The sequence below is a fragment of the Pinus tabuliformis genome, chromosome 6 (assembly GCF_031772625.1).
Source record: "Pinus tabuliformis cultivar Carrire ecotype Pingquan chromosome 6, CPIR1, whole genome shotgun sequence".
NCBI lineage: Eukaryota > Viridiplantae > Streptophyta > Pinopsida > Pinales > Pinaceae > Pinus > Pinus tabuliformis.
The window spans coordinates 49,443,715-49,456,710 of NC_142292.1; positions in this window are offsets into that span (position 1 = coordinate 49,443,715).

Here is a 12,996-nt window from a genome sequence, read left to right on the forward strand (position 1 = left end):
GATACTTGCACACTCTTTGGCCTAATGATCTCCTCCTTTTATAGTTTTAGGCATTTCTCAATACCATAGACCAAAACCTTTTAGGACCAATACCTTGGACCAAATACCTGGGGTCAATACCTCGAACCCGATACCTTGGAACAATACCATGGATCAAAATACCATGGACCAAATACTTTGGACCAAACACTTAGTTCTCCAAGGTATACGCACTTTTCCTTTTGTGAAAGTGCGTGTGTACGTATATGCGACTTGTACATAGTGAACCCATGGGTATAAGTGACTTGGCCAATGGTGAACCTGTGTATACCTCTCTTTCTTCATTCTGTGAGGTCTGATCTGTAACTCTATGTTGTTAACCTGATGAACTGTGCTCTATCATCTAAGTGAGTTGCCTTCTGAACTGATTCCTTGAAGCTACCTTGCATTTCATCACATCTATAAATACTACTACCATGCATTCTGTCACATCTAATATCTCTTATATAGATTCATCTAGTCACTCTGCTACAAGTGGGCTGCCATCAAGTGCAACACATGCATCATAATTCCAACAATATCCCCCTTTGGACTTGATGGCAACAACAACACCAAGTCACTCTCCCCCTTTGACATCAAGGGCAAAGGATCATGCTCCCCCTAAGTGCATGTTGAATTCTCTGATATGCTGAAGTGTTGATTGAGCTCCCTTGATCAAGTCCATGCTCCCCCTGAGCATAAGAAAAATTTGCAAAAAGATGTTCTAAAAGAAGAACATGACTCTATACATACATCACAAATAACCTTCCTATCACCAATGACTCATACATGCATTCATCTCCCAAACCAAGTGGGGATATATCAATTGTTTATACATGTCAAAAACAAGAAAAATTACATCATCCATCCCATGCATAGTGGGGTTACAAATTAGGTATTTTTATGACCGTTACATGAAAAGATATACATGACATATATAACAAAGACCAAATGTCTTAAAGAAGATCATGATAGTCATCAACAACTATCATCAGCAGCACCTGTCAACAGCATCTAGACCAACAACCTGTATATGTCCATCATTAATTCCCACAATATCATCAACCATGTTCTCCCCTTGAACCTATTCCACCTATTCTCTGTCAGATTTGATCATTGCTAATGTTAGTAAGAGATATCAAAGCATCATCATTAATCAGATATACATTAAGTGATCAACAACACTATGAGGACCAATATATCAACAGATTGAAATCAGCATCAAATAGAGCAGATAATTGACAGAACCATACCAGACCCCTTTTTCCACTGATTTTCATTAGACAAACATATACGCAACTTTGTCCACATAAACTCATGTATGTACGCGACTACACTTCATGAGACTCGCGTATAACCACCTTTATTTGAAAAATAGGATTTAATAGCAGGATGATGCAGAAACTACTCCCAGCTTTTGTCTAAGATATTCAAATGTCTCTCTAGGCAGTGGTTTATTGAATATATCAGCAACCTATTCTTTGTAGGGACATACTCCAATTTGACCTTTTGTTCAAGAACTTGTTCATGTAGGAAATGATATTTGATGGGTATGTGCTTGGTCTTGGAGTGCATGACAGGATTCTTTGAAATACTGATGGCACTTGTATTATCACATAGAATGGAGATGGGTGGAGTACATGTAATCTAATTATCTTGCAAGGTTTGCATCATCCAAAGTAATTGTGTGCAACAAGATGCAGCAACCACGTATTCTGCTCTCGCTGTAGATAATGCAATTGAGCTTTGTTTCTTGCTGAACCAAGACACCAACTTGGAACCCATATAGAATGCAGCACCACTAATGCTTTTTCTGTCATCAACACTTCTTGCCCAATCTGCATTTGTATATGCATGAAGTGTAAGATCTGTATCTCTAGGATACCATAAACCAAAGTTCTATGTTCCTTGAAGATATTTGAAAATCCTTTTGACTGCCTAAAGGTGTGATTCCTTTGGATTTTCTTGGAATCTTCCAACTATTCCTATTGCACGCATGATGTCAGGTCAGGTACCTGTTAGATAAAGCAGACTGCCAATCATGGATCTGTAAGTTGGTTGATGTACCGTTGTTGATTCATCATTTGAGCTAAGACTACATCCTGTTACTATTGGAGTACATATTGGTTTAGAATCTTCCATGCCATACTTTTTCAAGATCTATTTGAGATATTTGGTTTGTGAGAGAAAAATACCATCTTTATTTTGCTGAATTTGTAGACCAAAAAAGTAGGTAAGCTCACCAAGGACATTTCAAATTCTTGCTACATTACTGAAGCAAAATTCTGACTCATGGATTCTTCATTACTGCCAAAAATGATATCATCAACATACACAACAATTACTAGCAATTTATCAATGCCCATATTTGTATATAGATTGCTATCTGCTGAACCCTTTGAAAAACCCTGTTGGTGGATATATTTGTCAAGATGGTAATACCATGCCCTTGGAGCCTATTTTAGACCACAGAGAGCTTTTCTAAGTTTGCATACAATATTTTCATCATTTCCAAGAATGAATCCTTATGGTTGTTCAATATAGACTTCTTCTTCTAAGTATCCATTAAGAAAGGCAGATTTTACATCCATTTGGTATACTTTGAATTTCTAAAAACTAGAAAGAGCAAGAAACATTCTGATGGCTTCAAGTCTAGCAATAGGTGCAAAAGTTTCTTCAAAATCTATACCTTCTTGTTGAGCATATCCTTTACAAACAAGTCTGGCCTTGTTTCTAATAACTTCTCCATTTTTGTTCAGCTTGTTTTTGAATATCCATTTAGTTCCTATGATATTATTATCATGAGGTCTAGGAACTAATTGCCAAGTATTATTCTTTTCAATTTATTCAAGTTCTTCATTCATTGCCATGACCCAACATTCATCTATGCACACTTCATTTACATTTTAAGGTTCAGCGAAAGATAGTAATGCTAGATAGCTTGAAGCTTCAGCAATGGTTCTTTTATCCTGCACACCTGCCCCTTTTTCTCCTAATATTTGAGTTTCTGGATGATTTTTCTGAACATACCTGGACAGAGTCTTTTCTTCTATCGTTATCTCTTCTTCTGGTGCTTCATTGGTTTCTTCTTCAGAATTAGTGTGATTTGATGTGGGAAAATGTTCCTCATCTTCTTCATTGTCATAATCTTTGATTTTTATCTGTTTTGGATTTTTGCATGCTTCATCAACCACAACATCAATACTTTCAATAATTTTCCCAAGTCTTTTATTGTAACATTTATATCCTTTACTTCGGGAAGAGTAACCAAGAAGAATACCTTCATTTTCTCTGGGTTCAAACTTACCAAGTTTTTCATTAGTCCTTTTGATGTAACATTTTCTTCCAAAAACTTTGAAGTATTTTATAGTAGGAGTCTTACCATACCAAAGTTCATGTGGAGTTTGAGCATTGTTTACCCGAACATTTGCTTGGTTGAGAATAGTGATAGTAGCGAATGTAGCTTCACCCCAGAAGGTTGCAGGAGTTCTAGATTCATCTAGCATAGCACGAGCCATTTGTTCAATAGTTCTGTTCATCCTTTCTACCACTCCATTTTGTTGAGGAGTCCTTACGGTGGAGAACTACCTTTTCATTCCATGTTGTTCACAAAAGTCAAAGAATTCATCCGAGGTAAAATCCCCTCCTCGATCAGATCTGAGGCATTTGATTTTGCGATCGGATTCATTTTCAACCAAAGTTTTGAAGGCTTTGAACTTTTCAAACGCTTCATCTTTATGCTTTAGAAGACCTATCCAACACATTCTAGAAAAATCATCAATGAAAAATATAAAGTATTCTTCTCCATGAGGTGACTTTTTTCTTGATGGACCACATAAATCAGTATGAACAAGTTCAAGAGGCTTACTAACTGACCCTTCCTTTTTGATGAATTGAGATTTTGTTTGCTTACCAAATTGACATGATTTTCATATAGTATTTTCAGGAATGTTGATATCTGGAAGATCACGAACAACCTGGAATCTGCATGCTTTTCTTATTTGAGAAAAGCTTAAATGTCCCAATCTTCTGTGCCCTAGCCATTTTTCATCATTTTTTCTTAGATAGCACTGTTTTTGTCCTCCCTTGATTATGTATAGGTTGTTTGGAGTTCTTGTCCCTTTAATCACAGTTTCTCCTGTATCAAGCTCACGAACAACACATCCATTTGATCGAAACACTACTTCATTTCCTTGATCACACATTTGACTCACACTCAACAGATTATGCTTTAAGCCATCAACATACATAGCATTCCTAGCTTTAACTTTTTCTTTCAAGAAAATAGAGCCTTTACCTTTTATGACATCAAGAGTGTCGTTTCCAAATGAGACACTCTTTTCCTTTTCTAAGGCAATATATGAGTGTAGTTTTTCTTTGTCACCTGTCATGTGTTATGAGCATCCACTATTGATGTACCTAGTGAGTGCCAATATTGCAACAAGAATGTTGCAACTCCTGGGTTACCAACTTTACTTTTATCAACCTGGTAGATCGTAACAAACTTGGAAGCGTTGGTGCTATATGCACAAGTACTAGTTCTCACTGCAGGTTGTCACCTAGTTAGCCGGCGTGAGATCACTAGGAGCTCAAGCCAACTATAGATTTTGGAAGAAGCTCTATGTGTGATGAAAGGAAAGAAAGATTACTCTACATATGCTATTCTAACTGTAGAAAGGAGAAAGACTGGAATGTAAAGCAAAACCTAGTAAACCCTAATTACAAGCTATTTCTACTTTTGCCAAAAACGCTATGAAAACCATGAAAGAAATGCCATTACCTACTCAAGGAAGTAAACAACATCTAACCATGCTATTTCTGAAAGTAAATATGCAAAAGAACATATTTTTGGATTTTTATGTGTTTTTATGTGAATTTAACATGCATCTAATTTATTTTGTGTGTGTGTGTGGCAGCGAACAGGTTAGAGGGCGGTTTCGGAGCTTGGGAGGATGTAGGATGGTTTGGATGGGTCCTAGAAGGTTTTAGGTGGCCTTCTGGAGGCTTTTCCCACACTCGACCTTCAAAAGAAAGCCTACAGGAAAAACTACAGGAGGACACAGGAAAACTACAGGAGGAAAACAAGGAAACTACAAGAGGAGGCCGAGAGCAATTTTCGTTGTTTTGAGGGTGTGAGAGTGGGTGGAAAAGGTGGATGAAGGTTGGAATGAGGTGTTAGGGCACCTAAGGTATACCATGAATCACCAGGAGAGAGAAAGATGACTGGGTTTGCTCAAGGAGAGAGGAAGAAGTTCTACGAGAAATGAAGGAAACTAGGGCAGAATTGAGGTGAGGTTTGGGACACCTATAGGGCATGGATCAGATGGAGGGTGTGATTGCTTGTAAGCTGGCCTACTTCTGGAAGAGATCTATTGCATAGAAACTGACAATCAACCAAGAAAATCAAGCAACCAATGACATGAGTGCATCCTAGGAAAAACAGATTTTTGCATTAAAATGGCCTAAACTATGATGTATAGAAGGAAATGTTGGGAAATGATGTAAGAAAGGAAAGCATGCAAAAGGAATATTGAAAATCAAGAAGTGAACATGATAATGAATATCTAAAGTAAAGAAAAATTGGACTATCAACCTACTAGAGAGCTGCAAACACTAGAAGTCCTAGGAATGAGGAAAATCTGTGTTTTTGGGGCAGCAAGAGAGTCTTTGCCTCAAATCATGGTCCCAGAGGGAGGAAGAGAGGCCAAGGCACTATTGCTAACCTTTTGAATCTTCTCTAATCATTGCTTAACCTGCTACAGAAAGCACAAATAGAAGCAAACTACTAAATCATCAAAAGCAACCTATTCTTAACCATAAGAGAAATACATCTAACAGCAAACTAATCTACAAGCTAAAGTAAAGCACACAAATACAAGTAAAGAGAATATTGGCTACTTGGATTGGGCCCTAACCCAAGAGCTTCAGCCTCTAAGGTAACTCAATGCTAGCTCAAAAAGGATTCCATCTTCATTATCAAAAAATAGCAAGATTACATAAAACTGTCATAAAATAGTAAGCTCAAAATTTGAGCAGAGTTTACACAAGAAAAAAGTTGACCCTAGTGAGGCCCTAGGCCTCTCTAATTATAAATTTGAAGCTACCAACATCTTCCTTAAAATCAGGGAGGCTTGGCTCCCAAAACTCGAGATAACTATCAATCATCTTCCACTTGCTCGGCTACCTTCTAGTGCATGATTCGGCTGCTTGTACTCCAAGCTGAATGAAGGGGAATTCAAAGTGAGGAGCAATAAATGAGGGGGATTCCATCCTATAAGTCCTCTCCTCTATCTACTTCGAGTTATTGTTGTATTTTGACCACTAGATCCTTGATTTTGACCTCGAAATCCATCAATAATCTGCATTAAATACATGTTAGACCACATGGCATAATAACTAACTCAACTCACCCTATAAGCATAAATATAATCAAAAAATCATACAATAAGCTAAGAGAATGGTCGATTTGACTAGGTTAGGAGGTAAAATGAGCCCATATAATTACCCATTTATGAGGCTCATCATCACCCCCTACTGAAGGTGTTGCTCATCCTCTGAGCAACCTAGTCAATCTCTTCATCTTTTATGGCCCTGGTGGCCTCCCTAGCATTCCATGCTTCTAATGTGGTCTTCTCATGTTCTCCATAAAATCCTGCCTTTCTGTCTATGTCCTTCCACTTCTCCTTCTCTTCTTCTTCTCTTTTTCCTTCCAGCATGCCTAATATGAGTGGAGGATTTAGTTTGAGGCCAATCCAGTTGACCTTTAGCCTTTGCATGGAGTGCTTGAACATTGGCACTCTTTTCAATGCCTCATTCAGCCTTATGGGGGAATGGTATTCTCTGATTTGCAAGTTGTGGGGTAGGGGTTTCCATCTTCTCATGCATGCATGCACACAATCATCCCCAAGTAGCCTAAGCATATCTTCAAAGTGTGAAATGGCTTTTTCGTGATTGGCTAGATATTTAGGGGCAATCTGAGGGTCATTGACAAGTAGGTTGTGTGTGTTGATGAGTGCCATAGGATCTGATGGCTCAGCTCTTATCATCAGTGGTTCATTCTGCTCTTTTATTAACAATCTTTTCATTTCTGCTACCCTCAATTCTTCATGGTTCATCCATGACGCCATGGCCATTAATTGTAGATCCCCTAGTTTGGCATTGAGGTCCCACACATTTAGGTCTGTGAGGGCCATGTTGTGTAGATAGAACTTTGCCATCTTTAATTTGTCCTTAGAGGTGCTTTGGTCACACAAATCCCTGAACTACCTGTAGTCTTGGAAAGGCATTGTGCCTCTTTGTGCCAAAGTTTTTATTTGGAATTGAAGCCATTGATCCTTTATGTAGAGGCCATAAGATTTGGCTAGCGTTCTACATTGTAATGCTTTTATGGATAAGCTAGCCATGTATGCCAAATGAGTCTCTTTCTCCTGCAGCTACCTCCTTAGTAGTTCATTCTCATTCTCAAGGTGGCTTCTTGTAATGGCTTCTCTGTCTCTGAGAGCACTCAATTCCTTGCTCATTTCCCTGAGTTTGTTTTCCATGTGGCCAATATCCTCAACTCCTTTGGACTTGGCTATCTGCATCCACCTATGCGTTCTCACTCTCTTTTTCCAATTCGAAAAACAGTGGAATTGCAAATTTCTATGGGATTATCTTGCCTCCCTCAAGCAGTCTGTAATAAAAGTCAAGATTAGGCTGGGGGTCAGGTTCTTGTAGCTCTTGTGCTTCCTCTTTCGCCTCTAGTTGTCCTCCTATCCTTTCCTCAAGTTTTTGTGTCTCCTATAGTTTGGACAGTGTCTCCTGTAAATTTTTTTAGCCTCCTGTAGGTTTGGTTTGGGGTCCTGTAGAATTGCCTTCCCCTTCCATGTGGAAGATCTTGTAGTCCCCCTTTCATAGGTTATGGGTGTCTTGGAAGGAGATTCTTTCACCTTGGCAGATGATGAATCTTCAATGTGAATGGGAGTCGTTGATGAGGTCTAAGGTTTGCCTGTTTTAATTCTGGTACTCTTCCTTGCCCTGAAATACATGGAGGTTTTTCTTTTCCTCTTCTGCTTCTGCTTGCCTGGTGTACTGAGGGCAGTGAGGGAAGCTGCTACTTCTCTTTCCAAAGTTTCAGGGGACTCTTCTCTTTGCTCTGCCCCCTCTGCCTCCTTTTCTCCCTCTTCTGTCTCTTTTTCCTCCTGCTCTGTCTCTTTTTCTACCTCCTTCCTCTCTTGCTCTACTAAGTCACCACTAGCTTCATCTTCTCCTCCTTATTGTTCTCCCTCCTCACTGACAGCAGGACTGACATCATAGGTTAATGCCTTGATGTCATCCTAAACTGTCATATTTTTGAAAACTTCCCATGTTATAGGGAGTGTAAGGGTATGGAGGGCTTCTTCTACTAAGATCTTGATTAGGCCATGGTGAGCTAGCTGCTGTGAATTTCCTTCTTGTACCTTGGTGCTAGAATCAATGAGAGACTGAAGGAGAAAGTAAGGGACACTGAGCTTTTGATGTGCTGGGGTATCCATGCCATATCTCAATTCTTGGAGGATTTTGAAATGATATCCATAAACAATGTTGTGCCTCCCCTCACAATAAATGTATTTGATCACTTGGTAGCTAACCTCATCCCAGGAATATGGTGCACTAGCCCTCCTAATTCCATTTTTTTCTTCAATAGGGGTTTCATTAGCTTGGAAAAATTTCCTCTTGGCAGCCTGGCCAATTGGTTTCTCATCCTTACTCCAAGGCAGCCCAAGAGGAAGGGTAGTGACCCTACTGATGAATTCAAGGGTTATTTCAATGGAGAGGCCTCTAATTATTATAGTAGCATGAGTTCTTGTGTGAGGGACCAGAGAGAGAGCTAATTCATGGGCAATTATCAAACCCTCTAAACTTCTCAAAGAAATTCATCCAGTTTTCCCTTGTAAATATTTCCACCACTTGAGGGTGTGCATGGAGCCTAGTTGAGTTAGTGGGCTCTTTTCTCATAAACCCCCTGTCATACTACCTGTACTTCTTTTTGAAAAACTAGATATGGAGGTGGAGACAAAGAATTTTGAGTGAAATAGAAAAACAGAGGGGAGTGTGTTTTTTTTTAAACAAACAGAAATTTTTTTTATGTATTTTCTACCCTCTTAAAGACTCATTTTATCTTCAATTTGAGACCAACTCTTTCACATTTTGATATTCAACAGAGGGCATTCATGAACCCTACCTCTTCAGACAACAATTTATGCCAAAAATCATGTTTACTTCCTTCAAAATGACTCACTGCCCCTCCTGTAGAAGCTCATTGTCCCTCCTGTAGATTTCATGTAGGTGCTCCTGTAGAAAATGCCGAGAGCAAAAATATGGAGGAAATTGATGGAGGATGGTGGTTATGAGGTTGTGGGGGCATAAGAAGACTATTGTGTGGTTGATTTACGAGGAGGTACTAAAGAAAAGGTGGTGAGAAGGTGCGGGGAGGAGTGCTCATTACCTTTTATGGCTTTTTTCGGTTATGGGTGCTGAGCTGGCAAGGTGTATGTTGCCCAAATTAGGACCGTTGGTCCCCACCTGCTTGGTCATCATGACCCCTCCTCGTAATCATCCCTCATTATTGCATCGGAGTTAACTCTTCCTCCCACTACCTGTCCTTGGCATCTTTTTCTTGAGTTGACTGTGCGCACGTGTGGGTGATATCTCGGTTAAGTGGAATCAACTAAATGAAGGTGGCCAAGTTAACTAGCCATCTTTCCCTCTTTCGATTTCAACCATCTCATTGCCTTCGTATGATTCCTAATTACACAAATGCAGATAGAAGAGTGATTTAGTTACTTACTTGTAATCCAAGTGTATTTATTGCCATCGATTGTGAGGTGCTATGACTTTCTCTGTTGCATGCCTTCATTTTCCTTCATGCATGTTGTCTCTGCTTGCTGATGTGTTGTTGTGTGTTTTTGCAGGTTTTGTTGGAGCTAAGCTGCATGTGCCTTTTCAACCTTCAAATGTGCTGCCCCTTGTTGATAGTGCTGGACTTCTATGGGATCAACTGCTACAGGAATTCCTACAGGAGCTCGAATAGCTGCTTCTCCCCTTGAAACTTCAGTTATTTCCCTGTGCTTAGAGCTCGAGAATGATGCCAAAGGTGGAGATAAATGATGGAGGGATAGTAGGTAAGCTTCAGGTGAAGTTTATGGTGCCTTTTCCTCCTTTTTATTTTTGTTTTTTTTTCAAAACTGAAAAATTGTTTTTCTGTGTTTTTTCTTGGAAAGGGAAAAAAAAAATAATGATGCTTGGAGCGTGATGCAGGCTTGGAAATGATGGCAAGGAGGTTTGAATATGGTAAGAGGGATTGTAGGTTCCTCATGAAGCTTTTCTTGTCCCTCAAACTGCCTCCTGTAGACACTTTGGCCTCTCTGTAATTCCTACAGGAGCCTCCTGTAGAAAACACAGAGCCTCTCGTAGAAAACACAGTTTTGGAAGAAGAGGTACAGTCGGGTGAAAGAGATACCAAAGATGATGGAGGAAGGTGTGGAGAAGATGAGATGGATGCTAGTATGAATGTCAGGGTCCCCTTGGCACCTTCTTCTGCTCACTGTAGTCCTCTTGCAAACCTGCAATGCAATAAAAATTCTTTTTTTTTCTTCTCTTTTATTTTTTTAAACAACTAGGGCACCTCAGAGAGGTTTCCACCTTAATTGCCTGCCCTGGGTGCCTCGAAGGGAGGTTTTCACCCAGGAATCTTATTCTTTTCCTTTTTTCCTTTTTTTATTTTTTTTGATATCACTGGGCCACCTCAGAAGAGGTTTTCAACCCAATGATGGGACTCAAGCACCTCATGGAGTTTTTCACTTGAGTCCTTATTTTTTCTTTTTTCTTCTTTCTTCAGTGAGTGGATGAAGCGGAAGCTAAGACATGCTCCACTACCATCACTATTTTATTCAAATCTTCAATAAATTCTCACTTGGAGAGGGGTTTCTTGTAGACTTTCAATCGATGTCCATTAACAAGCATGGGGATGGCTTCATCATCAATGATTCTGATCAGAACTGAACCATTGTCATTGCATTTCTCCATAGTGTAGGGTCCCAGCCATCTTGTCCTCAGCTTGCCTTTGAAATCCTTGTATCTTGAATCATAGAGTAGTGCCCAATCTCCCTCTTGGAATTGCTTCTCCCTGATATTTTTGTCATACCATATCTTTCTCTAAAGCTGAACTAACTCTGTATGTAGAAGGGCTTGCAATCTGTATTCATCCAATCCATTGAGCTAAAGTAATCTCTCCTTCTGTGCATGGCTGAGGTCTAGGTCCAACTGAGCTACCATCCTTAGGGTATTGAATTCAAACTCTATTGACAACAAAGCCTTCTTCCCATAGACCAGTTCATAGGGTGTGAACCCAGTGGTGGTCTTCCATGTTGTGTTGTAGGCCCAAGTGGCCTCAACTAATCTATCCACCCAGTTTTTTCTACTGATGCTCACTACCTTGGTTAGGATCCCTTCTAATGCTCTATTAGTGACCTCCACTTGCCCATTGGCTTGTGGATGGTAAGGGGTGGAAGTCCTGTGCTTGATCTTATGATGTGTGAGTAGGTCTTCAATCAGGTTGGAAGTGAACTGACTGCCTTGGTCTGTGACCAACTCTCTCAGATACCCGAACTTATAGAATATGTTTTCCCTCAAAAACTCAGCTACTTTTTCCTTTGTCGCTGCTTTGATTGCTTTTGTCTCCGCCCACTTTGTCAGGTAGTCGGTGCACACAATGATGTACTACTTCTGCTTTGAAGGGGGGTTGATAGGCCCCACAAAGTCCATGCCCCACTTCTCAAATGGCTCAAAGGTCACTTGAGGTTGCATGGGCATCTCATCCTTTGGAGTGGATTTCCCATCCTCTAACACCGATCACACTGGCTCGTGTATCTCTTCACATCCTGATGAAGAGTGGGCCAGTAGTAGCCTGCTTGCAATATCTTGAAGGTAGTTCTTTTTGCTACAAAATGACTTCCACAAGGCCCATCATGACACGTCAAGAGGATTTCAAAGACTTCCTCTTCCCTGACACATCTTCTCAAGATCTGATCTGGGCCAAGTTTGAAGAGATTACCTCCAATCCAGGTGAAAGGGGCGCTTTTCCTTACTATCTCGCTCTTCTCTTTTGAGGATAGGTGTGGTGGGAACTGTGTTGAAACCAAGTAGTTTGCTATGTCAGCAGACCATGGAGAGAGTACTGATATAGAAAATAGGTGTTCATCTGGCATTTGGTCATCCACCATTCCTTCTTCACCTGTAGGCAAATTTACTCTAGACAAAAATTCAGCAACAACATTCTCTTTACCAGTCTTATCAATAATGGTCAAGTCAAACTGCTGTAGTAAAAGAAACCATATAATAATGCGAGCATTTACATATAGTTTTTTATTAAATATCTAATTGCAACATGATCAGTGTGCACAAAGGTTTGATAGCATGTGATATAATGTCTGAATTTGTTTAAGGAATGCACGACAGCTAGGAGTTCCTTCTCGGTCACTGTATAGTTTAACTTTTCCTTTGACAAGTTTTTGCTTATAAACTATATGGCATAAGGTAACTTTTCATTAATTTTTCCTAAGGTTGCTCCTATTGCTTTGTTCGAGGAATCTCTGTGAATGTGAAAGGGTAGGGCCCAGTTTGGGCCTCTGAAAATTGGGGTAGTCACTAGCTTTCTCTTCAAGGTATCTAGGGCTTCCTGATAGTTTTCCGACCATATGAACTCAACATCTTTGCCTAGGAGGCCAAACAAAGGATAGGCTATCTCGTTGAAGTCTTTAATGAATCTCCTATAATATCCAGCTAAGCCTAGGAAGCTTCTGACATCTCTCACCTTTTGAGGAGGTGGGAACCTTTGGATGATGGCAATTTTTTTGGGGTCCACCTACAGTCCTTGTTGAGATATCGCATGACCTAGCACGGTCCCTTCAGTCATCAAAAATTCACATTTCTCTAGATTTGGGGATAGGTTCATCTCAT